Here is a 16595-nt window from a genome sequence, read left to right as displayed (position 1 = left end):
TACTTCTGTTGCATTAAATTGCTGATAGACAGAAGAATGGCTTTGATATTCCTTTTAATTTACTAAAACCAGAACCCATTAGGACATAATTTTCTTCTTTGCGACTTGCCAGTCCCTGAAAACAGCTCAGCTCAAAAGAGCACTCTAGCCTTTTGTTGTAATTACATACCCACCATTTGTGGATACAAGCCATGTCAGGTACTTCATTGCTGCCATCTCTTTTAGTTACTCATGTCCTCCCTAACCTCTCCTGCAAACCTGGAGCGCAGACTAAACAATAGCCACCAAAAGCTTAAAAAATCCCACATCATTCCAATATGACTTCATTGTAAGCAGCTGTGTGCATGCATGTTTGGCATTGGAGCATGCAGTCACATACTCTTTCTGTTTGCAAAATGTGGTTTTCTTTTTCTTTTAATAAGCTAGCCCTCAGTAAGTGGACAGGAATCCATCTCTCCTTCAGATTCTGTGGGAGATTTGGCAGTTAAGACCCTTGAAATGCTTAATTACAAAACACATTTCAGACCCTGCCTATCATCTTCACCTAAAGATAACACATTTCACTGTTGTCCTAACAGTGCCTCTAGTAACAGAGCACCTAATGCTGCCTTTAGTACATTTCAGATTGCCTGTAGATAATTTGTTTCACCAAGATTCAGAGGTAACTTTCCAGACTAAAGTGTGAGACTTCTCTCGCATTTCTAAGATGTCATCCATAATGAAATACTCTGCAACCACTAACTCATTCACTGTCTCACCTAACACGATTTCTTGCTCCAGTTCCCAGAGTTCAGTTCACGAAAATAATCTCCTTGTCTTGTATTTGGGTTCTTGTTCCCCAGTTTCTGTGTCTTTTGAGACCAAACTGGTATTTCTGTTACTTCCCGCTTCCTGGGGCGATTTAAGAACTGTCACATTCCATCACATATTCTCTATTCCCTTGCAATTTCACACGTTCCAGCAGACACCTCCAAATTAAAGTCCTGTTGTTAAACAATAACCAGGCATTGAAAGAGGAGCTGTGAGGTGGTTACCTGTTATGCTACAGTTCATCCTCTGGTTTGGGCTGCTGTTTCCCAGAAGGTGTGAAAGAATTTCCCTAATCTCAGATGATCCTCTGTCCTGTTTAGCCTCCTCTTTCACCAGAGCCATACTTTGCCACACTGGGGCAATGCATTTGCAGTTGTAAGTCCTACTCCTCTTAGTAATTACATTAACTTTAGGATTTTTGTACTGTTGTTTAGTTTCTTTAATTTTTGCCGTCCTGGAAAGCCACATCACTTGTGTCAACCTGATTGACATTTACTTCACCCATTTGTCTTGATGAACCAGGGTGGGATTTATGCACATGAACTTTGCATCTTTGTGGTAGCTGACTCCCACTGATTTAAGACCAACTGCCTACTCTCCCTCTCTCTCATCTCCTTTTCACCTATTGCAGATGCACAGATAAAAGATGCTACAGAATAACCATCAAGAACTTCACACAGATGTCCCTTGTTCAGATTACATGCTGGGGTTTGTGGTGGAGGCTGTGTTTTTCCTTTCCCTTTAGAACAGCAAAAAAAAGCAAACCCAAAACACCTTACATGCTTCTAATGAGTATCTTAAGAAGGACAGTAAATTATATAAATATAAAAAACTAAAAAAAACAAAATCCCCAAAGACCTATAGGACACTTCAGATTCCACTAAAACAGAAATCTGAAATAATGTCACATTTTGTTAGGACATTAAAACAGACCAGAAATAGTGGAACTTTGCAAACTCAAAGAGTGAAAGCAGCTGTAATTTTAACTAAGTTTTAAACTACAGCTTGCAAATGCGTTTATCATAAGAAGTAACTGACTTTGAAGGTGAGAAATTGTTTCCTGTGGTATCCTGCTGTGATCCATGGTGATATGGAGCAAGATATGAGACATCCTGCTCAAGGGAAGAGTAGAAGCAATCTTTTCTAACAGTGTGACTTGCAAGGGTTATTTACTTACTTCTGAATGACTTCCCATTGCACATTCACCAGGAAGCTTTTGACATTACTGAGCTTTCCACTACAGCGGCGGCTACTCTGATTTATCACTGGGTCAAGGCTGAGGATGCAAAAAAAAATCAAAGGCTGTGCAAAGTATGATTAGATTAATGATGACAGGCTTCACCTGGAAACTGAGAGTTTGTTTTGTGAAGGGCGTAAGGAGGGAAAAAAACCCCACAACATTTTAGATAGGAACCTTACAAGTGAATATACACAGAGGGACATTCAGAAGCTGCATCCTCGGCTGTGGAAATGTGCACCCTCACTGCAGTGATAGAAACAAGAGCGTCCTCAGAAGGCTCTTCTTGGAACTGCTCACATCCAGGTTCTGCTGGAAAGAAAGGTATGAAATTAGACCCTCTTGCCAACCTGGAAACACTTTCCAATCAACTCGCTTTTTGTGGCAAATGTAATACCCAAATCCAGAAACACAATTCTCAAAATTGCACATCAGAACCCTGGTTCAGAGACACTGAAGTGAATCAGAAATCATCAACATTATTTCCCACAGATCCAGACAACTGCCCAGTAATTTAACTTCCAGTTATTTCTAGTTTGCGACTCAGTGACCAGTGCTATTGCTGATATATTTTCCTTCTGTGAACAGTATTTGTGTAAAAAAACAACAGTTTTTTTTTTTCTCCTGCTCTTTTGCTGCTGCATAAATTTGTGGAGAAATAGTTTTTTGTGAATGTTTCCAATTTATTGAACTACCCATTGAAAAAATATTTGATGGCAGTGTTCTAGCCTGGCTTTGTGAAGACCTTCAAACAGTTTGTTGGACTATTCCAATGCTCTCAGACATCTAGTTTTCTTACCAACACTTGTGTCTAAGGAGCAGAGAATGCTTTTTTTAAAATTAATGTTTTCCTTTCAGTCTCTGCAAAGCTGTGTGCTATGGAAAGTCACATGGTATGTGATATAAAAAAGACTCAAATCATTTAGAGAACAATACAGCTCAGTCTTACTGTGCTCTTATGTTCTATTTCTGAATTGTCACAGATTGCTTGATGCAAACCTGTGCTCTGGGTTACTTCTGCCCTACTCCTTTTAACTAGCTGAGGAAGTACAGTAGCAACAACTGCTGGCACAAGAGAAAAAAGCCAACTTTGAAACAGATTGGTTTTATTCTAGAAAAGTCCCATGAAAGTACTGGAAAGTATTTTTTCTAGGTTAAAAAGTGAAAGGAAAAAAAAACCCAAACCTTCTAAGAGTATCAATGTTTGTATTCCAGTAGCTTAACAAGACTCTCCTGTACAGTCTCATGTTGTAACAGTGTAAGAAGTGATATTGGGAACTGGCACCAGAAACACTCATACAAATACCAGATTCTCCCCATATTAAAAGTAAAAAGACAAGAGATGTATGTGTACTCTGTTTGCAATCCTGAGCTTCTAAGCTGGAGAAATACATGAATATACAGAGGTAACTCTGAGAAATAGCCTTGCATTTTGAAAAAGGTGTCGTCTAATAAATGTCTTTCTTTTACATTTTCCACTACAAATTTCATTGAGACATTAGAGAGACTGTCCGAGCGCATCTCTGTTTTCTGACAGACTCATCATCTTCTTGCAAATACCTAATCAAGTTCCTGGACCTCTGGCATTGGGTTTGCAACACATCTCTGATATACAGCTTCATACTATTCCTCCTAAGATTGATTACTCTGATTGCTTTCCCTGACTCCCTCACTTTCACTACCTGCCAAAGCCTTTTATCTCAAATTCATTTCTCTTCCAGAGAAAATGCGTTACAATAACAGGCTTAGTGTTCCTCCAGTAGAGGTGTGTAGATGTCTGAAGTGTTGGTCAGTTTTCCTTCATACCCACAGCCAACCTCACCCTTAACTATCCTATTTTGTTCATAATCTATCATTTTGTAACACATAGACACACCATATTCAGAAATTATTGCACCACAGATATATTTTGCTCTATCAAACTATACTTCATTCTTACTCACTGAGCAACTGTAAATAATTCCATCTCTCCTTAGCTAACTTACCCTGTTTAAAATAACACTGTAATAACAATAATGCTATAGCACTGATCATATTAGCAATTAGATTATTTTACTGTGTTATGAAATGACGCACACATAAAAAAGAGCAAGCTAGATCTTTTCTGTTGTAGTTGTGTAACTTAAAAAAATCAATTTTCAAGTACAGTGGATTTACTATAAAATATCCTTGGTAATCCCATTTTGAACACAGTGCTCACTGAAAAGGTCACTTACACATATATCCATTAAGCTCCTCCCACAAAACAGAATAAATGAACCTTCCTGTCACTTTATGCAATGTCAATAAATACATCCAAAAAATACCCAGACTTTGCAAAATCTTCCCCCACATCTGTTTCTAGTTATCACTTTATAATTCAGAATACATCTCCCATCCCATTCCAGAAACCATTTGAACTTCATATAAATGATAAGGCTTTCTCCTGTCTGGCCCAGATATAGTTTATAGCAGAGATTAATCAAATGCTATCCGAATTTATATAATGAACAGGGCAGATCAATAAGTTTCACTAGAGTCAAGGACCAGTGTCTTTTGGAAAGTAAGAATAACTAAATCAGGCAACTGGTAGATGCTTTGCCTGATTTTAGCAGGAACAGCTGGAAGGAACATTTTCAAAATCTTGTCCTTGCCATTCCCCTCTAGTGAGCTTTTGCACCTGCTGACAGTTGCTGCTAGCTTGATCTTCCTAAGAGAAATGCTTTAGCAGCCCTTTTCCCTTCCCTCAAATCCACTTTGATTTCCTACTGTTGATGGTTTCTGGTCCCTCTAGAAGTTCCAACCCCACGCTCCCTCCCATTCAATAGCTGTCACACAATACTTATACTTCTGTTCTCTCCTCTTTTTTTCTTTGCTCACATTCATCTTCCTACAGTTTCCCTACCTTTATATCACCCTAAAGACCTTTTCTCCCCTTGTTGCTTTCCCACCTTTCAGTGAAATGTCACCATCCAAATCTTTGTTAAGCAAGAAACGTACTTTCTATTACTATACTTGAGACCCAAATTCTGTGATTCCTAAACCATGTTTCACATTATTTGTTCTGACAACAGGGTCCCCCACTGAACACCCTTGGTTACCTTGGTTAGCATTGAACACTGCAGTCGGGGTGATGTGCAACTCCTTGTTACGTTCATTACTTTTTTCTCTTCCAAAAGTAGAGCTTACAAACCCTGCCTGCAAACCATGACCCCTTTGTATCAAATTCAACAGACACAGAGCAAAGGGAACTAGAAAAGATGGTCCTTGTCTCTCTCTCTCTATTAAACAGCCAGAGTACAAATCCCAGTTTTGGAGCTGGCTCATTCAGCTTTGCCTCAGGGATATTTGCACCATGGTGTGTCACAGTGCAGCTGTGCCCTAAGTAAACTTTAAAAGACCATTGTACAGACTTGTGACAGGCAGGCATAATAGAGAGGCATAAAACACTTGAAAAGCCTTAATCGACGAGAAAAAGAAGAGTTTGGTAAAGACAATGTTTGAAAGAGAAATAATTTAATCCAAAAAAGCCAGACCTGAGTCAGAACCTCCGGGTAAAATTTCTGGCGGTGGGATAAACCAGCATGGAAATCACCCTCTAAGAACAGCAATAATCCCCTCTTCCTTTGGAATTTCAAGGCTCATGTAGACTGTGCACAGAGCAGAATCCAGGGAAAAACATTAGATGCCATGAAAGGCTTACTCTGCTGCTAAATTCAGAGACAGAGAAATGAGCTGAAAGCTCTGGTGTTACCAAGGTACCTCTTATTCAAGCTCAACTGTCTTTTACGTTTAATATTCATTACAGGATGCTGATCTGGTGTTTTCTTCTGTACTCTGATACAGATTTTAAGCTGAAAAACCTTGTGAACAAGATTGAATTACTGACACAGATGCATTAATTGGCTATTTGATATTATCATATTCTGTGTTCATCACAGAAGTTATTAAAATTATTTTCCTTCCTTCAAAAATGGGAGAGAAGACATAGGCAAATGTGAAATTGCCTCTGAAGCACAGAGAGACATCAGTGACATGGGCATTTGCCTCAGCAGTGCAGTGAGACATGTGGCTGGCACATGCTCCTGAGCAGCCAAGTCTTCCATAAAGATAAATGCATGACTAATTGCAGTCTTCCTTTTCAGGTGCCATGGCAGCAGGCATCACCCAGACTGGGGTTAAAGCATTAGAATAATTAGCCTGAGTCAGTGGTGGGCCAGTATTTTCTGCTGTGATGACTTTACTGGGGTGGAGCTGCCTCGTCAAAGCTGCCTCCAAAACTCTGTAAATGCTCCTTCTAAACACCGAGGCTTAGTCCCAAGGGAAAAGGCAGCACAAAGAGGAGACACCAAGAAGTTAAGACAAAGGAGGACAAAATAATCCTGTGCCACAGAAAAAGTTAAAAAGGCACGAGCTGCAGCTGCTGCCAAAGTTTTGTTAGGAGAGCTACTGGAGCAAGCAGCTGCAATTTGAGACGAAACTCTTTCCTCCTCCCGTTCTTTTCAGCAATATTTTATGCAATGTTAAATTAAGGTCAGATAAAGGACATATTAGTAGTGTTCTTGCCAGTGAAAACCACAAGTTCACTACTACTTTATGTTTATTTACTTACTGTTTGATAAAAAGAGTTTCCCTTTGAAGGTCCATTTGAGGAACCTGTGAAACAGAATAATATTTGGACACAGCTCTGAAGAGTTAATGGAGGTTCTCTGTCCTCTGTCTGAAGTCAGTGGGGTTCTCTTTCAGCATATTAGTTGAATGTATACACAGAGAATATTTTACTTTGTTTTATGTTTATTGCAATTTACAAAACTTACACTAATAGCCCAATTTCGTGCAATTATCTGAATGCAAAACATTGTTCAGTTGAATTCCCATAACCTAATCCTACTAGTTCCCTTGGCTGTCTCACTTTCAATTATGAACCAAGCTCAGATGAAACGCTGCTATTGTAAAAATGTAACCTTTCTTTAGAAGTTATTTTCAGTGGTCTTCTGCCATGCAGGCTGTTTTCATTGTCTGCAACCAAAAGCACTTGAAGAAAATCTGATTTTAACATCACAGCCTTGCAATACATATACTTTAGCTGGAGCGGTTTGTTGTGTTTTTGTGGTAATGAGCCAGTTGTGTTTGCACCATAATTGTACCTCTAAATATCTCCTGAGCTGCACATGTGGGGCAAAGTGTGGCTTTATGAATATACAGGGGAAGAAAAGAGGAAGGCCATACAGAGAATTACATCTTCTTTTCCTTACATATATAACAGAGCTAACACAGTTTTGAAAGGCAAGCAGTGGATGATGTTGACACTCCATTAGTGCCAACTTGGCGCTCAAGTCTGAGTATTAAGATATCCTGAGGCTGGCTAAGGGTTCACAGGTGTTTTAGTACTTACTTTTGGTAAGTTTGGTTTGGTTTGGTTTAGTACTTACTTTTTCCTTTTTGGGGCCTTTACAGTTTGTATCTGTGAGATTTAGTCCACAATCTATGAAAAAAAAAGTGAGCTTTTTTTTTCTTTTTCAGTAAAATCCAGGATTTATTAAATCATATGACTCCAGGAACTAGAACTTAAAGAAAAATACTAAAGAAGCTGAAACTTGTAAGAGCCAGGGACAATGTGCTATATTCCCCAAATCAAGTTAATGAATTAACCTAGTCAGCTGACCTGCCTTTCTGGAAAGAAAACATGCACCTTGAAAAATGTGGATAGTGCCATACTGCAGAGTGTACTTCCTTGAAGCTTTGCAGGGTTTGGTTCTGGTCTAGTACATCCCACTCTTCCTGTTCCTCTGAAATACCTATCCTGCATTTCCTTATTTGTGCTCTTTTACTGTGCTTTTGCTTTTGGTCGATTGCAGACCTATTGGGTAGGAGGAAATCATTCTTACATCCACTTTGGAGGGAACAAGCCTTGCTTGATTCAACCAGGACAGATGTAATAGATCATTTTTAACTGAAGTTACCTACCTACATTTCTTTGAAACTGAGACTCTAAACTCCATTCCTTTGTTGTGAATTGAAAGAAATAATATTCATTTCTTTATGAGATAGGGCAGATATCAGCCTCTGGCCTTGCCTGGCTCTCTCATTTGTCTATAGAGGAAGGTTTCGATAACCTGGGCTTTTTTTGTACATCGATAATGTTACATGAAATTAATCTCAACCCTGATGTCATATTTTGGATAGCCATAATTCAAAATAGTAAAATTAAATTCCTTTTTCATTTTTGCTGCCTTAAATATCTTCCATCTTTTTTTGCCCTAAAGGAACAGCTGCCTTTCCAGGCAGTGAAATTTCTGTTCCTTATAAAAGCTACATATTTATCTGATATCATTATTCAGGTCTCCAAATGACCTTCATCATAGAAGAGGAATTTGAGACATCATATTTTGGTTGTTAAAGGGGGGAAAAATAATCAGAAAAAGAGGGAAGGGAAAAAAAAAGAACAGAAAATTTTTAAGCAGGAGAGCAATAAAGAACAAACACACTGGTTTTACCTTTGCATTTCACCTTTTATATACTACTTATATAATCATGCACCCGGATAAACACACATAGATACCCTTGTCATTAATTATCTTTATGGAATCCTATAGATAGTAAGGCATGACTCTCCCATCTTATTTTGGCTGGCATGCTCTACACTAGTCCCTTGTCACTGAACTTGCAAACATGGCCACTCTGGCATTTTACTTACACGGGATTTTATTTGTGAAATTACTGTTAGCCCAGAAGAATGTCTTGGGGAAAACAAATTTCATTTTGTGCTATGTGCCAGCCATCCCCATCACAGATGTCAAAGAATAAAAAAATATATATTGGCTCTCTCAGGATCCTTTCATTTGCTCTGTCTGCTTTGTTAGAGCTGCCACAATTGCTCGTTCCTTGCAGAGCATGAGACAGACACGTGTAACATCTCCACTCGCTTGCACAGGGAATCACTCACAAAGCTGGTTTCCTCTCATTAAGCCTCTCTAAGAAGCAACTGATAGCAATGCAGGCCTTGGCAATTATTTAACATTTTGAACAGACAGAAATAAGTGGACTGGCTGCCTTGATGCTGCAGCACTTCATTCTCACATGACTGTCTGGAAATTCTGCTGCCCTGAATCTCTGGTTTCTAGTGAATGTGTAGTAATACACCAGCCTCTCCTCAGGAATGCCTTTCACAGGCATGGAACTGTATAAAAGCTTTCTAGCATTTATTTGTTATCTGCATTGCTAGCACAAAAGTTTGCATTGGAACAGGCAAGGTAATTAATTACTATTTTGATTTAACATTCCTCTGTCTTTCACATCTTTGCAACACTCATTAATATATATATGTATATATATATACATGCACCCATACTTCTATAAATATACAAGCATTTGATGCCCTATTTTTGGAGCAGAAATCAATACTAGCTGCCCACTGCCAAGTGGCTCCCCACAATGCATGGCCATGAAATTCTGCATTAACAAACACCTGCATGTAGGATATAGAGGAGAAAAAAGAAACATGTTCAAATGAAGGCATCTTTCCATTTCCTACTTCCTTATTAAAGAAAATTTCCTTCTTCCAGAAAATTGGAAGAGATCAAAATCTACATTCTTAAAGCTTCTTGTGTATCACATATCGTATTTAATTATACATTTTTCAAAAGACTCCACCTACTCTCTGAGACTAGAAATCTTTTAATAGCATGAAGTTAGTCAATCTTTCTTTCATTAATATTCATATATATGCCCCAGTTCTTACATTTAAACTCACTAATGAAGATTCACTGCTGCTGCAGCCGAACACTGCAGGACTGGGACCCTTTTGTGCTGCCCTGTGTAGCACTGAACTCCATGATGGGCAAACAGCACTTATTAAACAGCAACCACTTCACCTGCTTCCTGCTCCCTTAGCCCTTCTGTTAATTCCTTGGACAGTGCAGTCTCAGTTGAGGGGGGTTATGTTCTCATTGCAGTGATGTGGGAGATGGCAGAGACTTGTATGTTGCTGTCCTCTGTGTTGAAAAGACATTTTTAATAATCCCTGCCAAGTTATTCAATCTTTTCATCTTTTGCAATATAAAACGTTCCCCATTTTATGAAAGGGAGACAACAGTGCTTCTCTTCTTCGCAAGGATTTTTTACAACCATGCAGCTTCTGGTTTCCATTTAGCACTAACTCGATCCCTTCATGCAGCACCACACTGGGATGTGTAAACTTAGCCTGGAACAGAGTCTGAAGGCAGAAGAGACCATTATGATCTTTTAGGATTTTTCTCAGGGATTCCTGCATGAGGCTCCACAGTTTCAGTTGCCAAGGAAACAATTATCAATCTTTTCCATCCCTCGCCGTCCTTATGCCTCCTTCCCATTTTGCTGTTTCTTGCTACAATAAAAAGAATCTTGTCAAATGTTCTGGTCTCCAGCTCTTGCATCCTGACCTCCACCACAAAGAAAGAAAAGGAAAGACTGTTGAGGATCCTTGGCTGGGAGTTCAGTCTGAAGTTTACCTCCTATCCTTGAATTTTGTGCTGCAGGTGGACAGCCCTTTGAAAATGATCCTCTCAGCTGCAGATAGCTTATCAAATGCTCTATTGTTTGACTAACATAAGACATATTATTTTTTAAATTACACAGCAGTGTAATTTAAATTAACACTTGATACATTTGTGGTATCTTTTCTTTCACCATAGCCTTAGCTTCCCTACAACCTCATGCAGAAATGCTTTGAGGAAAAAAGCACACTTTATTATAACATGCAGCTGAAGAGCAAAAGCAATAATGAGGAAAAAAAAGGAGGATGCAAAAGATGGGAAACTGTGTAGGAGGAAGATAGAAGGCAAAAACTCTGCATCAACTAGAGAATAAATTAGATGAAGTCACAGCCAGAGAGAAAATTTTGAAGTCTCAGGAGGTTAAACTTGGGTACCTTCAGGCAAGTTACAGATCTGCGTGGTCCCCTAAGGTCTAATGTGTTCCACCTGGATAGTTCATAGCTTCTGACAGTTGCACTGATTTTATGACTTTAAATACAACTCTGATCAGGGTGACTGTGTGAAGGACAGAAGGGTGACTCACCAATGTAATTTGTAATCTGAGGTATTCCCCTCAAATTCAGTGGAATTTCACCAGTGTATTCTGCTCCTCAGTGTGCCCAAGAGGGAGGATGAACACAGCAACTGCAGGAAGGGAAAGAAAAGCCACAAAAAGCTTATGGGGAAGAGGGCTGCCTTTTGATAATTCATCACTTAGGGTAATTGTCATGCTTTTATAAGTAGCCTAACAATAGCTCACTTAAAGGCAAGCAGACTTACCTTGCAAACCTTTGAAATATCAGATGACCAAAGAAAAGTCAGATACGTAGAAAATGAAATATTCCTCAGAGTATACTTCTAGGGAAAGAGAAACAAGGTAGATCACATTAATAAAACAATTGCTGTTTATGCTGAGGGAGAGATGCTTCAGGCCTTCCTCTTCTAGACACTCATTTTGGAGCTGGCTGAGGGTTTTTTAAAATTATGTGTGTGTATGAGCCATACCAGGAAGATTCTGAGGATGGCCAAACCATGCATGTCTACACAGAGGGTGTTCTCATATAATCACCACCATGGAAACACCAAGCACATGTCCAGAGCCATTGTGCCTCTTCTGGGACCTCTACCAGCTTATGCCTCAGGACTGAGCTGTGCCAATCCTCACTACAAGCCTGGGAAATCTGGACTTTTTGGCCATTTGGCTCCATTTGTTCAAGGCACTGCACTTAAACAATGTGGCCCAGAAAGATGCACCATACTAAAATCCCTGAAATATTTTTCTGCTGAAATCACTTGCCAATGATTTGGGGTGCTTTTAACAGAAGTAGTAAGATCTCTGTGAGAAAAAAAAAAAAAGATAGAGAAGACAAGTTATTTTTATGAATGTCAACAATATCTCAGTTTTCTTTTTGGTTATTTTTCTGTCAGGCTGTACAGAAGAATGTTAGAGGGAAGCAAATAGGAAGAAAACAACAACAATGTACCAATACAGTTTTCAAATATCACAGCACTGTTAAGAGTAGTATATTAAGGAATATCTTCCCACATACCTTCAGGCAGGTGAGTGTTAATTTCTCCTGAACAAATTAATTTTCTCTTAATTTCTCTTCTTTATTCTCCCTTCTCCTGGGAGAATAAAGAAGACACTGAACTGCTGAAAAGCACAGCTAGACAAAGGGAATGGATGAACAGCAGTGTTGAGATGAGTCAGAAAATGTCAGTCTTTAAGAGAGAGTTGGGTTTGGCACTTGACCTTGAACAGGTGTGTTTATGCTCTGTGAGAACTGCTAAAACAAATGTGTTTTCTGGTAAGACTTATGTACAGATGCTCTCTCTTTGTTTCATCTTCTGATTTCCTTTGGCTGAATAAACATCTTTTCTGTAGAAAAAAATATATATTCTTGAGCCCTGTGGATCAGCTGCTGGGTCAGTCAGTGCTGTGAGCCCCCAAGTGCGTTGGGTCAGTGCAGTGCAAAGCAGGCACTGCTGGCTTCTCTATTCACATGGTGAGTGCTGTATTCAACTACCCTGGAGGGGACTGTGTGGAGGGAAAAAACCATCCCTGGCTGGCAGGGACATGACATGACTTAGCATGCCAGCTGCCTCACAAGCCTGTGCTTCCTCCCCTAGGCAGCAGTACACAAGTGGGAGAGCTCATTATTCTCATACAAGAGAAGCAACTCCATAACAACAAAACAAAGCAAGCAAACAAAACAAAACCCAAGAAATCCCCCCAACAAACAGGTAAACCTGAGAAAGGTTTACTGTCACTTGACTCTACAGTTTCTCCCACTGGGTTGTGCTGCATATTTCCCAGGCGACCGCTCTCCTGCTGCTGCCTGCCCCTGCCAGGTTGAAGGCAAGGAAAAAGGTATCAGTTTGCAAAAAGAGAGTGATCCTACTCCTCACAGACACAGCACAATCTTCCCCTGTGGCAGACCTGAGCATGTTAATCAAGCAAATGGCAGCAGGAGGCAGAACCTGAAGATGCTCTCTTTTTTCCACATGGGCTTGAAACTTTTCAACTCCTGTTTGCACTACAGGACGTCTTGGCAATGGGATGCAGGAAGCAGTGTCCTCTTCACATCCCTGTCTGCATATGTACTGGGGAGGAAAAGGCCCTCTGCTACTTAGGAAGCTTGAGAGGGAGTCAGAGGGGGTCCTGATCATGGAGGTCTTGTGTCCTGGATCTTGCCTCTGGATCCAAGACAAACCCGTTATGCACTCTGGATCAAAAGCTTCTCATTTCACTAAATCTCCTCTCAGATCTTGAATGTTTCAGACTCACCAACACCACCCACTGTGCTAAAACTTCCCTGTCTACTCCCACTCACATCTCCCAGCTTTCCAAGCCTAAGTAGCCCCTTGCTGTCAGACCATGCTTGATCACTCTGCATGACTGTCTGCATCACTGTCTTCTGTCCTGCTACTCATTGCCAACCCCTGCTGTTACCAAGTGATTTCATGTGCATTTAGATAATAAATTGTTACATTAATGGATTAAACAGCTCCCAGCATTGTCCTAATCTGCATGAGCCTCTCCTGGGCTTCTCACTGGCTATCCTGAGGTGTGTCATTCAGCCTCCTCTTGGTGCTGTTCACACAAGCTGTATTGATGTCATTTTTAGGCTGAAAAGGCAGTGAGTGTATTGCTGACTCATGTGCCCAACACAGTTTCATATACCTTATCACTATGCAGTTTCCTTTGTCAACCAAATGCATAGTCTCATCAAAGCACAAAAATCAGGTTTGTTTGAAAGTTTGCTTATAGGTCCCATAAACTCTGTCAGTGGAATTATTTGTATTCTTTCATTTAGTTCTTTCTTGACTGATCCATACAAGCTTTCCTCTACTTTCTCAGTAACTAAGTCTAGCCAGCCTCCAATTACTGGACTCATTCACTGGGGCAAAATTATCACCAGTCTTTTTTTCCTCTGTTCCGTGTCTTTAATGTGCCCTGACCCCACCTTTCTCTGACTGTCCCTACCCTGCTCTCCTTCACAGAGTAGCAGGTTCTCTTTCACTCCTGGAGGCAGGGCAGGGGGCAAGAGAGAGAGCTGTGGAGATCTGCAAGCCCACAGAACCACCCTGGCACCTCCACAATGTGTTGTTCTGATCCAGAGACAGCCCTGGTCACAAGAGGGACCAGACTGACCCAAAAAAAGGGATAAGTGAGAAAGATGGAGCTGGGAGGTTCTGCTGCCCCTGCTTACACTGCTCCTAATCTTTGTATAAAGGTTTAACAGTTGTGCCATGATTGATGATGGCATAGTCTTTTAGTTGTTATCAGAATCCTTTTGATTGTGACAATCCTTTTGGTTGTGACAACCCTTTTGGTTGTTAGCAGAAGTGAGATTCAAATTATATCATTTCTCCTTACCTGCAGGCCTATCCCAAAGTCTGCTAGAGTCCTTTCATTAGCATCAGATCAGAGTTTATTCTTGCATTTCCCTGGAGATGTAAAAGATGCTTGCACTCCTCTTCCTTTTTGGGATACTCAGCACGGTTCTGTCCTGCAGAACAGCAGCAGCATTTGCATTTCCAGAGGAGTTACAGGGTTTCTTTCCACTCACCAGGCCTCTTTCATGCAGCACACAGCTTCAGAGCCTCTGGTGGAGCTCCTTTCCACCAAGCTACATTCTCTGATTTCAGGATTCACCAGAAGATTAAAATAGATTTTCCACACAAATCCTGAAAGAAATCAGTGCTTATTCACAAGGAAACAGACTCAAGATCCTGCAGCTATCCCATCCAGGTAACCTGCCATATGAGCCTGTACAAAGTGCATATTTCAGACCACAAGAGGCACAGGAGAAACACACATTGCACTGTATAGAGGGCAGATGCAGCAGAGTTGGTCTCAGATGAGGTTAGTGTATTCAGCAAAGCACTTCAAGTGCTATTTGGTGAGAAAACCTATTAATAAATGGAGACAAAGGCCATAATAAACTAAAGAGCAACTGCTTCACAGTTCAGAGAGTAAATACAGTGCCCTGGGCAAGGAAGTGAGATGGCTCAATTACAGAGAGCTCAGCACAGACCAGCTCAGACCATTGATAACTCTGCTTATCACAAGGAGAAAAATCACAATGATGGGAGAAAATAAATAAAAGAAGAAAAAAGAAAAGTGGGAGAGAAGGAAGTCACAGAAAATTCAGCTTTATAGTAAGTGTGTGCATTGACCTGTGGCACTGTCTGCATAGAGTTAGAGGGCAAGGAGACATGTACCTTATTAAAAATCTCTTTTAAACCCCAGATCCTTTCTCTGTAACCTTCACCTTGTTACAGGTTTCTCTGTAACCTTCACTGTAAGGTCATACACAGTTATGAAAAATTTTTCCCAAATTTTCATTCAACATAAGGTGGAAACTGAGAGCAGTTTGCTTCTCAGAGACTCCTTATAAGATACACTTTTTCTGCAAAGCAGATCATTGGCTTCTTGAGTGTTTTCACATTGATCAAAACCTTAGAGGATTTCTTGGTGAAAGCCTGGTCTCCTTTGAAAATTTTGGAAGTGGTAATGAGAAAAATCCAAAACAGACACACTTCTCTACTCTCTAGTTTTGGTTTTTGTTTTTTTTTTTCTCTTGGGGCTGAAATCAGGATGCTGCCTTTGCAGTGAAATATACCGGGGAATTGGGAAAAGTTGTGAAAAGACCCCAGCAATCCAAAGAGCTCCTCACCTTCATCAGAAGTTGTGTTCTTCATCTTCCTTACTGTAGCCAAAAGCATCTTAGGAGCAATGGATTTAAGAAGCCAGGGACTCCCATTCCAATTTAAAGGAAGGGCAACAGGAATGGATGAAGGGAACCTTGTGACCTTTTGCCATCCAGAATTTGCATTCAGGCAGTTCCATCATTTTGCTGTGAACATCACAATCAATGGTTCCAGCACTAGATGTGTCAGAACTTTTAATATTTGATACCCAGCTAAGGTACTATATATCCTCTGTGCAGGCACAGGGCTGTTGCCTGTGATCAAAAGCAAGCCCTGTGATCAAAGGTGTGTGTTTGACTCTTTCTAGAGAAAAGCACCAGTGATATCCTTACTTGAGTGTTGAACGAATATTCTGTTCGCTTTTGCTTTCCCTCTAGTATCATCTATTTTTTTGACTGAAATCTGTAAGTGTTTTTTTTTGTGATTGTATGTTCTCTGAATCCTTTTTGCTAGTTCTGTTTCAAGGCCCCTGGATTATAATGTCTTCCACAATGTTGCCCTGCTCTACAGAGTTTGGCTGGGATGGAGTTGATTTTCTTCACAGCAGCCCGTATAATTCCGTGTTTTGGATTTGTGTCCAAAACAGTGCTAACATGGAAGTGTTTTAGCTATTACTGGACATTGCTTGCACTGGGTCAAGGCCTTTTTTCCCTGTTTTTCCCTCTGCACCCTCAGCAAGAAGGCTGGGGGTGGGCAAGAGGCTGGGATAGGACAACTGACCAAAAGATATTCCATACCACAGAACATCACATTCAGCAATAAAAACTGTGGAGAAGGGGGCGATTCCAAGGAGGTTGCCCAGGAACTGTCTGAGATTTGCCTGGCTGGTGGGAGGTGGT

At 40.4% G+C, this 16595-nt stretch overlaps 1 long non-coding RNA gene across 1 annotated transcript; it reads right to left on the bottom strand.

Annotated features, from left to right (window-relative positions):
- Positions 1-11110: 11110 nt before the first annotated feature.
- LOC143694036 (uncharacterized) lies at positions 11111-14599 on the bottom strand. The gene is made up of 3 exons (XR_013182212.1): positions 14420-14599; positions 11320-11397; positions 11111-11184 (listed from the first exon to the last, which is right to left on the bottom strand). It is a non-coding gene; the product is annotated as an uncharacterized LOC143694036 (long non-coding RNA).
- Positions 14600-16595: the final 1996 nt, after the last annotated feature.

Source organism: Agelaius phoeniceus, chromosome 5 (genome assembly GCF_051311805.1).
Source record: "Agelaius phoeniceus isolate bAgePho1 chromosome 5, bAgePho1.hap1, whole genome shotgun sequence".
NCBI classification, from domain to species: domain Eukaryota; kingdom Metazoa; phylum Chordata; class Aves; order Passeriformes; family Icteridae; genus Agelaius; species Agelaius phoeniceus.
Note: the sequence above shows the minus strand (reverse complement) of the source record. Positions and strands in the feature narration are given on the sequence as shown.